Source organism: Dasypus novemcinctus, chromosome 19 (assembly GCF_030445035.2).
Source record: "Dasypus novemcinctus isolate mDasNov1 chromosome 19, mDasNov1.1.hap2, whole genome shotgun sequence".
Classification (NCBI taxonomy): Eukaryota; Metazoa; Chordata; class Mammalia; order Cingulata; family Dasypodidae; genus Dasypus; species Dasypus novemcinctus.
In genome coordinates, this window is record NC_080691.1 from 3159892 (window position 1) to 3167955 (window position 8064).

Genomic DNA, 8064 nt, shown 5'->3' on the forward strand with positions numbered 1-8064 from the left:
CACCATGTCCCTGTTCCACACCATAGCCCACACTTTCCTACGTTCCATCCAGTGGGCCATGGGAGGACATACAACATCCGGCAATTGTCCCTGGGGCACTACCCAGGACAACTCCAAGTCCCAAGAATGCCTCCACATCTCTTCTCTTCCTCCCCTTCCCCATACCCAGCAGCCACCATGACCACTTTTTCCACATCAATGCCACATTTTCTTGATTATTAACCACAATATTTCATGAATAGAATATCATTAAGTCCACTCTGATCCTTACTGTATTCCTCCTTCCTGTGGACCTTGGCTTGGTTGTGTCCATTCCACATCTATGTCAAGAGGGGGTTTAGATTCCACATGGATATTGGATGCAATCCTCCTGCTTTCAGTTGTAGGCACTCTTGGCTCCATGGTTTGGTGGCTGACATTCTTCAACTCCATGTTAGCTGAGTGGAGTAAGTCCAATCAATCAGAGTGTACGAACTGAAGTCTATTGAGGTCAGGGCCTGGCTATCATATTGTCAGTCCAGAGATTCAAATTCCCTAGATATATCTTAAGCCCCAGCACTAACTACAATTCCAGTAAAGTAGTATGAAAGGCTTGTGAAAAGAGATCCCATCTGAGTCCAGCTCCATCACGCAGAAACATCAGCTCCAAAGAAGGGCCAACTGACATGGAAGTGAACCCCATCTGCCATGATCATAGAACCTGTGGGTCTCTTTAGCCCTTAAAAGGACCAGTACCTGGGGTTGTATCTACTTGGTCTGTCTCTGAGACTCTGCTCAGGTGTGCATAAGGGCAATCCTTCTGACAACCTCTAGACTTTTTTTTAGAGACTCATAGCCATATAAACTCATTTGTCCTTTCCATTTCCCCCTTAATTTAGGTGAAACAGCATTTTTAACTCCTGTTATTATATGTAGACAGGGATATTATGCTGGTCTGCATTGATCCTTTAATTCAAGGACATTTTCTAGTTGCATCATCAGCTGGTACTTGGTAGTGATCCCTCGGTGCCAGGGAGGCTCATCCCTGGGAGTCATGTCCCAAGCTGGGGGGAAGGCATTGCATTTACATGCTGAGTTTGGCTTTGAGACTGGCCACATTTGAGTAACATGGAGGCTGTCAGGAGGAAACTCCTAGGCACAGTGCTGCTCTAGGCCTTGTTCTTATTTCAGGTGTATAGGCTCACGAGCATAGCCATTAGTATCAGGGGCTCACTGTTGGACCCTCATTCCTTCCTGGTCTTTACCGTTGCACCTGGGGGACTGCCACTGCTCCCCTAGGGACTACGGCAGAAACCACCCCCCAGCCAGTAACCCAGTCCCCCCCCCCAAATGTTGTTTTTAATTGTTTCCACTATGAGTATATCCAAACATTACCATGCACCCTGGACATATGCCCTGTATAACTCCCTGTCAACCATATATCGCCTGTCAATAACAGCCCATATCAGTATTCCTCCGCTGCTATTGTTGAACCACTCTGTGATCCAAAACTTCCTGAAAAGCCAAGCCCAATATAATGTCAGGTTCCCTTACTAGTAAAATGGATTATAGCGATGAGTTTAAAGGTTAGATATAGAATACATATTGATTTGGAAAAATTCTACATCCTCTCTTTTTCTTTTCTTTTTTCCTAATTATTGAGCTTCTCTTCACAAGAGCCTTAGATCACAGTAATTCATATATACAATATACAGTACTCCCACACATCCACCATAAAACCTTTTCCCTTCCACAGTGATAATCTTTTAACTTATTCATATCATATTTACTGAAACCGATGTACAGACTCAGAGACAATAGCTTTCAAACAAGGTGACATCGGTGCTTACATTGTGGTCCATACTTTAGGATATAGAGTTTTCTAAGTTTTTTAGTTATCCTATGTTTTACATTATGGTTTCCATTATTAGTCTGTCATCCCCTATATGTTTTTGGTGTAATATTACATGTTTTATATCCATCCTTGTGTACTCTTGTGAAACTCCTCTCTTGCCCCCACATTTACCTTGGTTCCATCCATTCAACATCCATTTTCCCCTCCCTTTGGGGCCCACAGCGACAGCCAATCTCCATTTCCCAAGGAGCCACGTCCAGAGATACTTGCAACAGTGTTCAGGGCCTAACTTGCTCAACTGCCCTAATGCCCTGGGAGTCACCCTTTCTCTCAAGAGAATACAGTTCCCTCTATTTGATGGCATTAGTCCTCCCCAGGATGTGGGCCCACCCCCACTCTCACTACTTGGGTCTCTACCCAATGGTACAACCCACCCTGGCAAAATGAGCATTCAGACATTCACCAGGAGTCCGTCCGACGTCAGACCATCCCCTCTGAGCATCCTAAACAGGTAACCCCCCCAATTATATTTTGATACCGTTCTCTCATCATTTTACTCTCAACCAACACCTGACACTCTCCTATGTTTGTATGTTGCCCCTCCCTCCCCCCAATTTTTTGGGCAATATTACCCCTCCACCCATCCCCAGCCCCCCTCAAACCCGCAAAGCCCCACCCAAAGCCAACCCCTTGCCCCAATTTTATCTCTTCTTTGTACTCATACTTACCACCAGCTCATCGTAGATTCCACCCCTGCAGACGTCAGCTCACAACATCCTTCCTCCACCCCCCTACCCCCCCACCCCTGATTTCCTGTAAGCCTATCTTCCAGTCTCTAGCTCTCTGAGGCAGCTTGCTTATTTCATTTCATTGAGGTCATGTAGTATTTGTCCTTCAATGCCTGGGTTGCTTCACTCAACATAAGGTTCTCAAGATTCATCCATGTTATCACGTGTGTTTCTAGTGTATTTGTTCTTAGAGCCGAGTAGTATTCCATTGTATGTATATACCACATTTTATTGATCCACTCATCTGTTGATGGGCATTTGGGTTGATTCCAACTTTTGGCGATAGTGAACAATGCTGCTATGAACATTGGTGTACATATGTCGGTTTGTGTCCTTGTTTTCCGTTCTGCTGGTTATATACCCAGCAGTGGTATTGTTAGGTCATATGGCAAATCTATGTTTAGTTTCTTGAGAAACCGCCAAACTGTCCTCCAGAATGGTTGGATCCTTCTGCATTCCCACCAGCAGTGGATGAGAGTTCCCATTTCTTCACACCCTCTCCAGCATTTGTAGTCTTCTGTTTTATTCATAGCTGCCAATCTTATGGGAGTAAGATGGTATCTCATTGTAGTTTTGATTTGCATTTCCCTGATAGGTAGAGATTTGGAGCATTTTTTCATGTGCTTTTTAGCCATTTGTATTTGTTCTTTGGAGAAGTGTCTGTTTAAATCTTTTTCCCATTTTTAAAATGGGTTGTTTATCTTTTTATTTTCAAGATATAGGAGTTCTTTATATATGCAAGTTATAAGTCTCTTATCAGATATATGATTGTCAAATATTTTCTCCCATTTTCTGGGTTCCCTTTTTACTTTCTTGACAAACTCCTTTGAGGTGCAGAAGGCTTTAATTTTGAGGAAGTCTCATTTATCTATTTGTTCTTCTGCTGTTCGTGCTTTTGGTGTGATGTTCATGAAGCCATTTCCTATTACAAGGTCCTGTAGATGTTTCCCTACACTGCTTTCCAAGATCTTTATGGTCTTGGTGTGTTTGCTTCTTTGCTGTGTCATCTTGTTGTGTCAGCTTTCCGTGTGGGCAGTGCCATTCTTAGGTAGGCTGCACTTTCTTTCGCACTGGGTGTCTCTCCTTATGGGGCACACTCCTTGCACGTGGGGCTCCCCTACACAGGGGACACCCCTGCGTGGCACGGCACTCCTTGCGCACATCAGCACTACACATGGGCCAGCTCCACACAGGTCAAGGAGGCCCAGGGTTTGAACCGCAGACATCCCATGTGGTAGACGGATGCCCTAACCACTGGGCCAAAGTCTGGTTCCAGAGACAGAATATCTTGACAGAGAATCAAAAAAGAAACAAAGTTGTTTTTTTTATAATAGAGGTTCTGGACAATTCTGTAATGAATTCAGAAAGATTGAAATTATACAAAGTAATATCTCTGACCACTCCTATGGAATGAAGCTGAAAATCAGTAAGGGTCAGAGAACAATATTAGGCACAAAGATATGGAAGATAACACATTCTTAGACAAACAGTGGGCCAAGGAAGAAATTACTAAAGAAATCAGTAATTACCTTGAAACAAATGAAAATAACAATACAACATGTCAAAAGCTATGGGATACAGCAAAAGTTGTACTGAGAGGGAATTTCATAACCATAAATGCATTTATCAAAAAAAAAAAAAGAAAAAGAAAAAGCTAAAATTGAATACCTAAGAGCTCACAAGGAGGAATTAGAAAGAGAGCAATAAACTAAACCCAAAAAAGTAGAGAGAAGGAAATAACAAAAATTAGAGCAGAACTAAATGAAATAGAAAATAAAAAAGCACTAGAGAACATAAACAAAACTAAATGTTGGTTCTTGGAGAAAATCAATAAAATTGACAAACACTTAGCTAGACTAACAAAGATAAAAAATAGATAAGATGCAAATATGCAGAATAAGAAATGAAGAATGGAGTATCACCACTGATCCCACAGAAATAAATTGTATCATTAGAGGATATTTGAAAAATTGAATGCCAACAAAAGTGATAATTTAGAGGAAAGGGACAAATTCTTGAAACACACGCAAGCTACATTGACAAAAGAAGAAATTGATGAACTTAACTGACCAACCACAAATAATGAGATTGAATTAGTCATCAAAAGTCTCCAAAATAAGAAAAACCCAGGACGAGACAGTTTTACCTTTGAATTCTACCAAATATTCTGGAAAGAACTAACACTCATCCTGTTTAAACTCTTCCAAGAAAAAGGAGGAAGAACATTATCTAACTCATTCTATGATGCCAACATTATGCTAATACCAAAGACAAAAGTGCCACAGGAATGGAAAATTACAGACAAACATCTATTGAATCTAGATGCTAAAATCCTCAACAGAATACTTGCTAATCATATTCAACAACACGTCAAATGAATTTTACAATATGACCAAGTGAGTTTCATCCCTGGTTTGCAAGGATGGTTCAACATAAGATAACCACTCAATGTAATACATCATATAAAAAGACTGAAAGAAAAATACCCCATTATCACCTCTATATATGCACTAAATCTATTTGACAAAATGAGCACCCTTTCCTGATAAAAACATGGCAAAGGACAGGAATAGAAGGAAACTTCCTTAACATGATAAAAGGTATATATGAAAAACCCACAGCAAACTTCATACAAAGTGGTGAAATCCTAAAAGCTTTCCCTCTAAGACTGGCAACAAGACATGGATGCTCGCTACCATTGCCCCTATTACATTGTGTTAGAAGTACTTGCTTGAGCACTTAGGCAAGGAAAAGATATACAAGTCATCCAAATTGGAAAGGAAGAATTTAAAATTTCACTATTTGCAGACATGATCCTATACATAGAAAGCCTTGAGAAATCTACAACAAAGCTTCAAGTTCTTATAATTGAGTTCAGTAAATTCAAAAGTTAATAGATCAGTGCACAATAATCAGTAGCATTTCTGTACACCAATAACGAGCAATTCAACAGGGCATGTTGTGTTTCATCAAAAATTTATAAAAGTGTATGGTCTAGAAGGTAGACCATAATGCAAACCATTGACCATGGTTACTGGCTGTTTCAATATTTGTACATGTCGTAACAAAAAACCATCCACATATAAAAAAATCATTGATATGGGAAGTGGGAAAAGGTGGAGGTTGTTGGGTATGTTGGGTATATGGGAGTCCCCTATTCTGTGTATATGACTTTACTGTGGTATAAAACATCTATGCAGACAAAATGAAATAAGAAACTGGGGAAGAAATGGAAGAAAATGTCACTATCCATACATAACAACAGATATTACATTGATGAAAGGAAAAATGCAAAAAAATATTTTTAAAATATCTTTTCATTATGTATTTTAATTTCCAAATTTTTAAATTTGATTTTAGTTTTCCTAAGTTATTATGTATTTCATTTCTTAGGTTTAAACCTATCATTGTCATTGCATTTCCTATTATTTGTATTTGATGATATTCTTGGCTTCAATATTGAAGAAGTTTTGGACCACAGAGTGTTTCAACTGTGGCAGGGGAGAATCATTGCTATGGGGTGTCAATGTTGGGAGATAGATGGGAGAAAGTTCACTTGGGCATACATATAAGTTCCATAAATGTTTTCAAACGTTCATGGGGCATCATCACAGTTAATGAAGATTCACACAATAACTGAAAGAATATTGAATTCCAATCGTGGAGAGCTCTGCCACATTCTCTAATAGAACAGCAACAATCCCTCAAGTACAGGGCAATGTCTAGTGAAGAAGGATGGTTCATTAATGGGCCCTGGATATTGACAATTATTCTTATGAGCCTTTGCTCTTGAAATTGCAACTCAGCCTAGAATTGGTGGGTGCCTAAGAGTTACCTCCTGAGAGCCTCCATATTGTTCAAACTTGGCATCTCTCTAAACCTAACTCAGCATATAAATGCATTACATTCCTGCCAGCATGGGACATGACTCCTGGGGTTGAGCCTCCCTGCCATGGAGGGATTACTGCCAAACAACAATGAGCAAGCAAATGGAAAAACACCTGGATAAAAGGGGGAGAAGGTAAAGACAAATGAGTTTATATAACTAAGAGACTTCAAAGTGAATTAGGAGGTCATCCCAGGGGTAATGCACATTCATATTTCAGTAGGATCCCATAGAAAGCCAAAGTAGATACTACCCCAAATATTGGGGGATCCTGAAGGCTCTGGAGACACCCAGGTCCTATGATCATGGCAGGTAGCTCTGGAGTTAGGTGCCTTATCAGTGAGCACTACTTTAAAAATGCTTCTGAGTGTGACTGAGTTGGACTCAGATTTGACTTATTTATAGGACCCTCTTCTGTCTCTTCTATTTGAATGTACAGTTGATGCTGGAGGGGTTGAGTGTATATCCAAGAGTCTTGAAACTTTGGGCTGTCCATTTCCCAGCTGGGACCTGAGTAGCAGCGGAATTGCAACATCTACTCTCCTGTTCATTGGACTCACACAAGACAACTAAGAAGGAGGTGAGCATGGACAACCACCATACTAAGGAAATGAGAAAGTCTACAACAGCCAAGAGAGGCCCATCCATCAGCCATATGGGATCAAGGCCCCCTCTCAATTAGAGGTGGAGTGGGCATTACCATCTCAGAATCCTTAGGTTCATGAACAAAATATGGACTAGAGTGGACTTACTGGTATTCTATAGACTTACTGGCATTCTAGAATGGAAGCAATTATATCACTGATGTGGAGACAGTGGCCATTGGAGGTGTTGAAGGCAGAGAGAGGGAAAAAAAGAGGTTTGATAAGGGGACAATTTTGCAACTTATAGTTGTCCTGAATGACATTGCAATGACAGACACAGACCATTATATATCCTGCCATAACCTTCCAATTTGAGGGGGAGAGAGTGTAAACTACAATGTAAACTATAATCCATGCTTAACGGCAATGCTCCAAATGCATTCATCAATTTCAGTGACTGTACCACACTAATGAAAGAAGTTGTTAATGTGGAGAAGGTTGAGAGGTGTGGGGAGTGGGGCATATGGGAATCCCTTATATTTATTTGTGTAACATTTTTTTGTAATCTAAGTATCTTTTAAAAAATAAAAAATAAATTCAAAAAGAGGGAAGAAAGAAAATTAAAAAAACAAGTAACTTAAAAAGATAATTTTTTATAATAATATGTTCCATGAATAGAATTAAATGAATTTTTTCCATTACGAATTTTATTCTAATATATATATATATATATATATATATGGGATTACCAATATATTCCACCCCTCCCCCTCCCACACTTTTCCACATTAACAACATCCTTCATTAGTGTGGAACATTAGTTGCAATTGATGAACACATATTGAAAGACTGTTACTAAACTTGGAATATAGTTTATGTTATAGTTTACAGTGTGATGCACACAATTTTATAGGTTATGACAACATATATAATGACTATTAACTGTCATTGCAATGTCATGCAGGAGAATTC